Below are 11,197 nucleotides of genomic sequence, written 5' to 3'. Positions count from 1 at the left end.
ATACAAGTATATAAGCAGCTGGGTTTAGAGTTTAGATCTGGCGGAATAAATAAGGCCACAGGATAAAGAAAGCTGGCCTATCTGATCTCACTAAAATATAAAATTAAATTAAAGAAGCTAGTTTGGTACATTACATAATACATACATGAAGTAAGAGATAGAGAGAGGAAAGTAGATGATCTGAAACAGATCTGGCAGAAAGAATAGAGAGAGATTAGCAACTACGTAGTGAAACAAACAATTGGATAGTAACTTGGATGCATTGGTGAGATCCACAGAGAAACTCAAATTTGACTTTTAGAGAAAGCCCACAAATTTTGAAGAGATTAAGCTCCATACTTCGCAGTATTGGAGACTAATCCCTAAAATTCATTGGTTATCTATTTTGATATTTACATTAAGAGATTTTTAAATTTTTTTTGTCTTATTTTTTTTGTATTTAACTGTTAATAGCAAGTGAAAAAGATTAAAATATCCTCCCTATTAATACACTCAGTCCTCCCTTTCTTCAGCCGCACTATCCTTACCTCACTTTCTCAGCCCCTCTAATCTCCACGAACCCCAAACCCCTCTTTCTCCTTGTGCCTTTTCTTGTTGCTCTCCTCTCTCATGAAACTAGCGAAGCATATAAAAGCATAAATTCATTGAAACATTTTACCGAACATGTTGACGACAAAAAATTTAAAAAAATATATAGATTAAAATTTCAATTTGATATTAGAATATTAACAACTGCACCATTATGAAATTATCAACATCTAAAATTATAAAATATATATTTAAATTCCATCTAAAATGATTGAATTCTTTTTAGATGTGAAAAATTACAAACCCCAATTTATAAACTAAAGTTGGAAATTATGAGAATAAAATCACGTAGTCAAGAAGCAAATCAAATAAAGAGAGATAAAGAAAAAATATTTACCTTAATCAACAAATAATTGATTATTTAACCCTGTTAAAATCAAGGGGGAAAATAAATAAGTAAAAAAATCTATACAAATTTTAAAACAAGTATAATTTTACTTTTTCTTTCTTCTTTCATTCTTTTTCCAAAAAATTTTTAATTGCATCAAAATGTATAAACTATTTTATACATTCAACTAATCAGAAATTAAAAAATTATGTTTTTTTAATATAACTCATCATATTTTGTGTTAAAGTTTACCATTATTTTAATGATATATCAGTTATTCATTAGATAGGTTTTAGGTAAGTAGTTCCTCTTTTAATGTTTTGTTTCTTTTCTTTCTATATCTTTATTTTTGATATTTTTATTATCTCTATTTTGTTTACTTTTAAAATATATTTAACATAATAATATCTCAATTTCATAAATTTATTATTATTATTATTATTATTATTATTATAGAACCAATGTGCTACAATTATAATATATTTAATTTTTTTTAAAAAAGAAAGTTTGAGGGCCAGGGACCTACTTATATGCCTTCTAATTCTACGATTATAATATATTTCATTTTTTTGAAAATAAAAATTGGAGGTGCCCAGCCATCAACTTGTGTCTGTCGACTGAACGAGGGAGAGAGATACGCCAAAATTGTACCCAGCCATTTATATACATAAAAAAAACACATAATCATTAGACTGATGAAGATCTATTAATTTTTGTTCACAAAACAATAGCAGCTAATGGGTTCTTTTATACACGCATCTAGTGAGATTTCTAAATGGGACGCATCCATGAATAGATAAGCTAGCATTGATGAGCAGATCCATGTAAGCATGGATGTGATATTATAGAATGTAGATTTAACTGAAATCAGAGCAGGCAGAGTACTAGGGTGGTAAAGGGTTGCTGAAGTGGGGCTCTGCAGCGGCAACTCATGCCTGCAGCCTTGTCTATAGAGACAAATAAACAAGGCCAGGAAATGATGACCCGATGTGTAAGTCATAGATGGATGCAGTGAAAGTACGAAAGTGAAGAGCCTTAATGCTGCAAAGATGCCCCATTGGCAGTTCTTATCATCACCAGTGCTCTAACAGTGTTTAATGAGGTAGGGTTCCTGATTTTTCTTATTACAGCTTTTTGCATTGTCGACTTTTTTCTGGGAACCCGGAGATCTAGTTTACTCTTAGATAGAGATAGAGATAGAGAGACGGTATTTCATTTATCTCTTTTTGTTTTTCGCTCATCATCTCTCTCCCAATATAACATCTTCTATATGAGGGCTGCACCTATGAACATGACATGGTAAATCGTTTATATATAGATATATTACTTTTAGTTCATATATATAAACTTACGTGGTAGTTACTACTGTTAGAAGTTCAGTTAACTTATCATTAATTTTAATGAAAATGATTAAAATACTCGTAATTCTTAAAATTTAGTTAAGCCAACAACTTAATCTTTATAATTTTAAAACTAAATAATTTAGTTATTGTTGTTTTAATAAACTTATAAATTAGTTTCTGCCGTACTATTAATTTTTCATTAAATTGAGCAAAAATCACCAACCTGACTTTAACTTTATTTTCAATCCAAAAATAATTTAGTCCTGATTTTTTATTTCATTAAAAATTTGGTTCTAGATTCATATATTTTTTTTTTATATATATAACAATATAATATAATTTATAAAAATATTATAAACTGAAATAAATATATATATATTAAAATAATAATAACAAATAAAATTTTATAAAATTATAAGGGCTTATTTGTAAATAATTATAATATTTAAGAATCAATTTATAAAATATGTGGATGATTTGTAATTAACCAAAAATTTTTAAGTTCCCTAAAGTAATTAATCCATATTTTTAATATTTATAATTTAAATTTAAAATTTTTAATTTAATGGAACAAAATTTTAAAAATATAAAGATTAAATTATTAATAAAACAAAATGAGAGACTAAATTATTAATAAAATAAAATTTTATAGATTAAATTATTTTTAAATTAAAAATAGATTTAAGAATATTTTAGTATTTTTACCAGAATTAACAATAACTTAATTAAAATTCTAATAGTCAGGACTAACTTGTGAATTTATTAAAATGTTAGAAACTAAATTACTTAATTTTAAAATTATAGAGATTAAATTATAAATTTATTCAAGCCTCGAGATGAAATTACAGTTTACCCTAATTAAAATGCATAATCCAAAATCTCAGCCAATGAATAGAATGTAATCAACATATTATTTATTTAATATTTTAATATGCTCTCTTGCATAATTTTAATAGAGAATATTATTTTATTTTAGTTTTAGTCAATCTAATTAAAGAAGTGAAAAATGGTGTGTTACAATATAAAAAAATATAATAAAATTAAAAATAGTCTATAATAGACCTTCTATATATATATATATATATATATATATATATATATATATATATATATATATATAATATATATATATATATATAAATTATATGCGGAGGCACTTAATTTGAGTTTTTCAACATGAGGTAATATTTATTATTATGAAAGGAGAAAGCCCATGAGTAATACAAGCTCAAGTCAAGAAATTCTAATTTAAATTCATGTTAAAATAATATTTTAAAATAATTTCAATGCCCATAAAATATTTTCTCTCTCATAAAAAGTAAACTCTGTTTATAATATAACAATAGACAATGAGTCTCATATTACTGTTACTGTAAGAGATTATCCATATCCTATTTGATTTTTCTTTTTCAATAAAAAAATAAGGTCAATTTGCAGCACTACAACAAAGAGATGGTAAAGAAGAAGTACAAGCCTATAACAAATGCAACCTTTTTTTAAAAGTTTTTTGCCATTAAGAATGTACTTGTAGAGTATTGCACAATAAATGTGGCTTGGGTGTAAGCCTCTCGGGTATTTTCTCTTCTTCTTTTGTAAAGAGGACAATTTACAAGATCTTCACATGGAGGAACTCGTTATAACAATTTTCTTCAATTAAATTAAATGCCCTTCGTAGAGGACATTCTTATGATAACAATCCAATTCTATACTTACAACATCTCAATGAGATCCCTAGGAACTCATTCTTAGCAGAAGGCAAATTCTTGATAATTTTCTAATTGCTAATGAACTTGTGAATTGGTGAATCAAACTAAAGTGCTTTCCTTTTTAAAATTGATTTTGAAAGTGAATTTGATTCAGTTTGATGAGAGCATATACATTCAGTTTTGAAATAGTATGGATTTTAGAGTTAAATGGAGGCAATGGCTCCAATCTTGTATGTATTCATCAAAAGTTTCCAAATTTATAAATGGTATGTGATGCTACCGGTGGTTTTTATGGTCTTGACCTTGATAACACATAAATCTATAATAAAAAAGAAGAATGAGGTAAATGGTTTTCTGGTAGGCCACTTCGATGCTCAAATCAGATATCTTAATTCTTCAGAGAGAGATTAGAAAATCCTTTAGTAACAGAGAATTGTAAATATAGTGGCCTACCAGAATGCTATCTACCTCATCTTTCTTTCTTATTGCTGGTCTACGTATCATCAAGGTCAAGACCACAGAGACCACTAATAGCATTAGTATGCCTTGTAAGTAGTTCAAAATGGGTAATGGGCAGAGGCAAGGTGACCACTTCTCTCCATTTTTTTCTCAATATTGCAATGGAACCTCTCTCTCTTTGTTCATCAACAAGGCATGAGTTAGGGTTATTACCGCGCAAAGTGGATAGGACAATAGCATAAATCACTTGTTCTCCACAAAACCACTTATTTCCACTATCTAGACTTAGAGATGATAACGGTTATAATACTCGTAAAAATTACCCTATTTAAATTTTAACCTGATTTATATTCTGAATACTTGAACCCATTACAAATTCAATTAAAATTTATTCTCAATTATCCGAACTTATCCCAAACTTAATTGTTATTATTCAAAAAATATTTGAATCTATTTATATTATATATTTTAATTAATAATTTACATAAAAAATATCTTTTTATAAATAATTTATATTTTAAAATTTAATAAAATATTTAAATTCTATTTATATAAATATAATAATATAGAAATTTATAAATATTATTATAAAAATATATATTTTATATTTAATCAATCATTTATATAAATAAATTTAAATAATAAATATTCAAAATTTAAATTATAATCTTATTATGAATATTATACTTTAAATCTAAATTCATTCTAAGTTAGATTATATATTATTTAAATTCATCATATTAAAATTATACAAATACCTGATGTGCACATTGGCATCCCTTGCCATCCCTAGTCCAGACTCCACGTACATGTACATACACACATCTAGATTGCAGAGAAAGAGAAGCACGTGATCACTGAACAGAGGGGTGGCTGGATTCCCGTGAGAGTTTAGGCCAAACCACTTTATATATACTTCAATTTTTTTTTTTTTAATAATAAAAAGAAGGATTCAGTTGATTGGATTAAAAGCTAGGCCTATGCTTTCAAGTGTTTGCTCTCCATGGGCCTATTGATAGTCCAAGCGAAAGTCATGCCATTCATGGGCCTGCACATCGTAATTCTGTCCTAGAAAAGGGCTTTCTGGCAACAACAAAATCAAGGTTGGTCAAATGTTATATCGCTTTCACGTCATAAATAATGAAGTGCAATTAATTATATAATTTTTTTTTTCTTCCTCCCAGAAAAATGGGGAAAATTAGAAAATAAGGAATGCAGGGGCAGTGGATGTGGTAAAACTGGAGACAGGAGGGCTGCTTTGGTCGTTTAAAGCACTAAACAGTTGAGTAAATATTGTGAAGTGTCTCTGTCACCTACACGAGTTTCGAAGGTTTGACATTGGGCTCAAGATAGCTTTTAACAGTCCTTCGGCTTTGTTTGGATGGAGGGAGATGAGGAAAGAAAAAAACTTATGAAAGAAAATAAAAATATAATTTAAAAAAATTAAGAAAGGAGAAAAATAAGAGCTGATGATTGTAAATAGATGTTATTATTTATTTATTTTTTTAATTTTAAAGTGTAAAATAAATAATTTTTTTTATTTTTATAATTATTTATTTTAATTTTAAATAAAAATAATAAAATAAATATTTTATTATTTAAAAAGTTATTTTTTCTTTTTATTTTTCTGTTAATATCCAAATAAAGAGAGCAAAATACATTTTTTTTTTCCTTTCTAATTTTTTCTTCTTTATTTTCTTTCTTCTTTAATAAAGTTCCCAAATATAGACTAGTGTTATTAAACCTAGCCTAAATTCAATTAGTGAATGAACCATTTAATTTGTAAGTTATTAAAAAATTAAATAAATATATGTATAAATTAATTAAATATAATACTTTAAATAAAATTGAAAAGGTACTCAGAGTTTTTTATTAATTAGTTCAATTTTCAAATAAATTTTGATTTATTTTGTCACTAAATATTTTAATTTATAAATTTATTAAAAATTAAAAAATAAAAGTCATTTAGACTTATTTAGATCATTAATGATTTAAAATAAAAATAAATTTTTTACTTTATATTAAAATATTATAAAATACCATAATATTAAAATCACATAATATCAAATTTAAATACTCATTCATTTCAAATTTTTATTCATTTAAACAAGTTTTATATTATTATCTAAGTATTCAATATATAAGTATTTAAAGTTGAATTAAAAAAATGTAATTTTATTGAATTATTGCACTAACTATGAAGGTTTATTAATTAATTATCAATTGCATAAAAAGAAAATTAAGTTACAAGTAAACACAATGAATATAAATAAAAAATACTAATTAATATAAATAAATAAAATTAGTTAAATTTTAATTATTTAAAATTAAACTTTTAATATTTATTAAATTATATTTATATAAATTTTAATAATGCTTTTAAATTTTATATAAAAGTATTCAAGTAATATATAAAAAATTTCTATGAATCTGCAACTATATTTTTAATATTTATGAAATATAAGTATATATTTAAATATAAAATTTTCTTTTTTAAAATTTATTATATTATTATGGAATAATAGATATAGTTTGAAATAATAAACATGTAACTATTAATCTAGTTGAATTGGCTTTTGTTTTAAAGGAAAATCTCCAATTGATTAGTTGAACTAATCAGGTCATATAAGTTCACTGGTCTGATCACTGAGTCAACCGGCTTATATCGTGTCATTTTTTTATCTGGTTTAATTATAAATTCGAATTGATTTAGAGTCTAATTCACTAATTGAGTCCACATTTAGTAACTATGCTTCCAGCCATCTTTAAATATTAATATATATTTTTTCAATTATATATATAAAATTTTCTCATGACATGTGTTTTATGAATATCTATAATTAATTACTAATTTATAAATATTTTTTTTAATATAAATACTTAGTTTATACTTGTTTGCTTTGAATATTACTTTCGGCTATTTCACAGCTTATGATTTGCGCACTTGTTAGATATTGAGTGTATTCCCTAATTTGCATTCTGACTTCTAAATTAAATAACTGTGAGAACTGACTATACAATACACAGTTTTATTAATCTCACAAGTAATTGAAAGTAAGTAAACAGAAATTGAATGTTTTGATTAATTAATTGCAACGAAAAATATAAAGCTAGAAATTAAAATATAAAAGTTTAAAAAATAAAAGACAAATAAAAATAAAGATAAAAAACTGATAGAGTTTGATTTGTGTTGTTTGATTGAGTTGTTGGGTGCTTTCATGTTGCTGCTCATTTCATATTTATAACTCTCTTTGCAGGTACCTAAAATAATTTAGAAGACCCACTTTTACATTTTGTAGTTATTGACAGTTAACTACCCACTACTTGTAGCTCCTTTAACTTCTCACAATCTCTGAAAACTACTCTTCTTCAGCTAACCACCTGTTATCTTTTAACTTCTCTAGATATTTATCTCTTAACTGCCAACAACTTGTAACTCCTTTAACTTCTTACAACCTCTCATAACTATTCTTCTTCAATTAACCACCCATTATCTTTTAACTTCTCTAAATATTTATCTCTTAACCATAGATAATTATATATTAATTTATCTTTAGGCATTTTAATTAATTAAATCAATGAAATAAAATTAATTAAATTAATTTTATAAAATATCAATTTAATTAATCTTGAAACTAAAAGTGAAAAAAAGAAAATTACTTTTTTGGTGCAAGCAATGCCTCCCACACATGGACTGGTTGAACAGGCCATTTCACATGAATTTGAATTTTTCGGGCTCACTTCTCTAAGTATAACTCAGATCCAGATGCCAACCCAGATCATAGGTATCAACTCAATATTTTGCATTTTAACAGCAGGTTCCTTACCTTATCTTCATATTTAAATTTCAAATGAAGACTCTTGTTATAGAAGTTTCCCAATTCCAAGGTAATTAGACCTTTATCACATTACATCAACTTATTTTTTCACTCCACCCAAATCACCTTTTTATGTTCCTAACCTTTTTTGTTTTTTTCTTTTAATCTCACCATAAAAATTCATTTTCCACTTTCTTCTTCCTCCATTCTCTCAAAATTTTCTACTCACCCAAAATTACCATACCCACATCATATTTCTTCTTCTTCTTCTTCTCTCTCTCTCTCTCTCTCTCCTTTCTTCCCTTTCTTTTTGGTCGACCTTCACCAATGCATGTTCCTCCTTGGCGCGACCCAGCGCCGCTACTGTTCCTTCACTAGTGACCAAGTGCCATCGAGCCACTTGCCACGTTGTCGTTCATCGTGGCCAACCATCTAGCACCGTTCCTAACTGGCACTCCTACTTTCGGTCCAAAGACACAAAGCTTCCTCTTCAAACAATGTTTCTCTACCCATTTTCATGTGGTTTTGACTCTTCATCATCAATTTTGATTTTCAGGTGCTTCTTTAGATCATTCACAATTCCTTTGGAGTTAGTTTTGCTCTAAAACCATTGGGTCTTGTGTGGGTTTTGTGAATTTGTTGTCAATTTAAAGAATTTTGAAGAAATTTGTAGGTTCCTATCAATCTTTGACATTTTAGAATAATTTATGATACTCGCCAATTTTTGAGCTTGAATTGCACTTTGGATGTGTTGGGGGACTTGTTGATGTGGCTTTTGCACTTGGATTTTATTACGATGACATCTACCTTCTCTAGTACTTGGACAACTCCCCTGGTTCTTTTCGTACATCGGTGCCGCAGGTTCCAACACCTGTGGCTTAGGTACCTGTGGCCTGCTAGATGAGTCTTGTTCTGTTTTATATAAATATAATTATTAATAACAATACATGATTTTTAAAAAAAGCATATGAATTTCGAATGCACTGAATAATCCCACATCATCAATTTCATTAATCTAATTTATTACAAATTCAATTTATAGCACACATTCCGCATCATAATATAAAGACTCTGAAATCCACAAACAAATTTTGATGGGTATGTGAATTAAATGCTAGATTTGATTGTATTGCTAATGTCAATAACTAATCGGTATCTAACATCAGCTTTCAGCATGCGCTCCATTGCAGTGTTCAAATACATACTCCACTGGGATCACTTCAATATCTGATGTTATGCCGTGCTTAGCTGCAAAATCAACCATTTCTTGTGGCTCCTTAATTCCCCCAATGCTACTGCCATCCGCTACCTTCCTCCCTGCACTCATTCTATTATTAGTTGTTAGCTTTTAGTTTAGTAAATTGTGAGTGAGAACTGAGTAGAGAGAAATTGTCAATTCATTATCCATCAACAAGGGAAAGGCAGGTAGCTCAAATGGCTTCTCTGGTGCACCAACCAAAATTAGTTTTCCATGGGACTTCAATAGACCAGTCAAAGGCAGAAGTCGGTGACTTGCAGACACTGTCTCAATTATTTAAAAGAAGCAATATTTAACAAGAATGATATTAGAATAAGCAAAAGTCAATGTAAAGTATACAAGTTTATACGACCAAAAATGAATCGGCACCAAGACGCTCAATAGCCTCCTGCTTCTTGTTAGGTGAGGTGCTGATCACAGTAACCTTGGCACCCATAGCCTTGGCAAATTTCACTGCCATGTGGCCAAGACCTCCAAGGCCAACTATGCCTATATGGAATCCAGGTTTGTCGAGTCCATAATATTTCAAGGGGCTATATACTGTGATCCCAGCACAAAGGAGAGGAGCAGTTGCATCAAGAGGCAGGCTATCTGGAATACGAACAACGAAGTGCTCATCAGCAACCATGATATCGGAGTAGCCGCCGTAAGTGATGGTTCCATCGTAGTACTTGGCAGAATAGGTGAGTATCATTTGAGAGCAATAATTTTCAAGATCGTTTGTGCAATTATCGCAGGAGTAGCATGATCCCACCATGCAGCCCACACCCACTTTATGTCCCACCTTGAATTTTTCCACCTTGCTCCCCCACAATCTCATGCCTGCATTTCCATGCCAATTCTGTATACGAACTACACAGAAGCGGTACATTATTAATGAAACTGCTCCAATATATATACATATATATATATATATATATATATATATATATATATATATATATATACTGGAACGAGAGGGTAAGTAGAATTGCCCCATTCATTCTTGATCATTTGAATGAACGTGTGGCACATACCACGATATAGGACCTTAAAAGAAACATCTTTCTCTCCTGTTGCTCTGCACAAATTTATTTCTATCAGGATCAAGAACTGCGTTATAATTTTATTCTCAGAACTTCAAGAAAAACAGATTTATGGAATATAACAATAAAAAGAATTGAACCTCCTGGAGAATTTGAAAGTAGAGGAGACACCAGATTGATCTCTAGCTGCCCGTCCGAATGCCACTTTGGGATGCTCTTCCTCTGGCAATTTGGCTACCATTTTTCTCCTTTACAAACTTAGATCTAAAGCTTGAATCTTTTGTTGATGGGTGAGAGGGATATGTGCCAGTCTATATATATATATATAGACTGGTAATTGGATCTTGGAAGGTACTTGCTTAGGCTGGCTAGAGTGATGAAGTATTGGGTGAGCTTTGTTTTAATCCTTCATTATTTAATACGTATTAGCTGACTAAAATGCGTGAGGGAAAAAAAGGATAAAAGGGAAAAGAATCTTCCAAAGAACTGAAGAAGTTGGCTTACATTCACGTAGCCTTTGATTTCTCTTTAGATTATCAGAGCCATTCATCATTTCCAAATAAATTATTCTTACCTTTCAAAAATTTTTATATTTAAAAAATACTATTTTTTTATAGTGTTATAAATCTTAAAAAATACATTCATATTTTTTGCGTAATTCAAATGAGTTTG

The 11,197-nt window shown here is 28.5% G+C and overlaps 1 pseudogene; it reads right to left on the bottom strand.

The window, feature by feature from the left end:
* Window positions 1-9,349: 9,349 nt before the first annotated feature.
* On the bottom strand, window positions 9,350-10,766 carry LOC110657298 (probable mannitol dehydrogenase; annotated as a pseudogene).
* Window positions 10,767-11,197: the final 431 nt, after the last annotated feature.

This window comes from Hevea brasiliensis, chromosome 10 (genome assembly GCF_030052815.1).
Source record: "Hevea brasiliensis isolate MT/VB/25A 57/8 chromosome 10, ASM3005281v1, whole genome shotgun sequence".
Taxonomy (NCBI): domain Eukaryota; kingdom Viridiplantae; phylum Streptophyta; class Magnoliopsida; order Malpighiales; family Euphorbiaceae; genus Hevea; species Hevea brasiliensis.
Note: the sequence above shows the minus strand (reverse complement) of the source record. Positions and strands in the feature narration are given on the sequence as shown.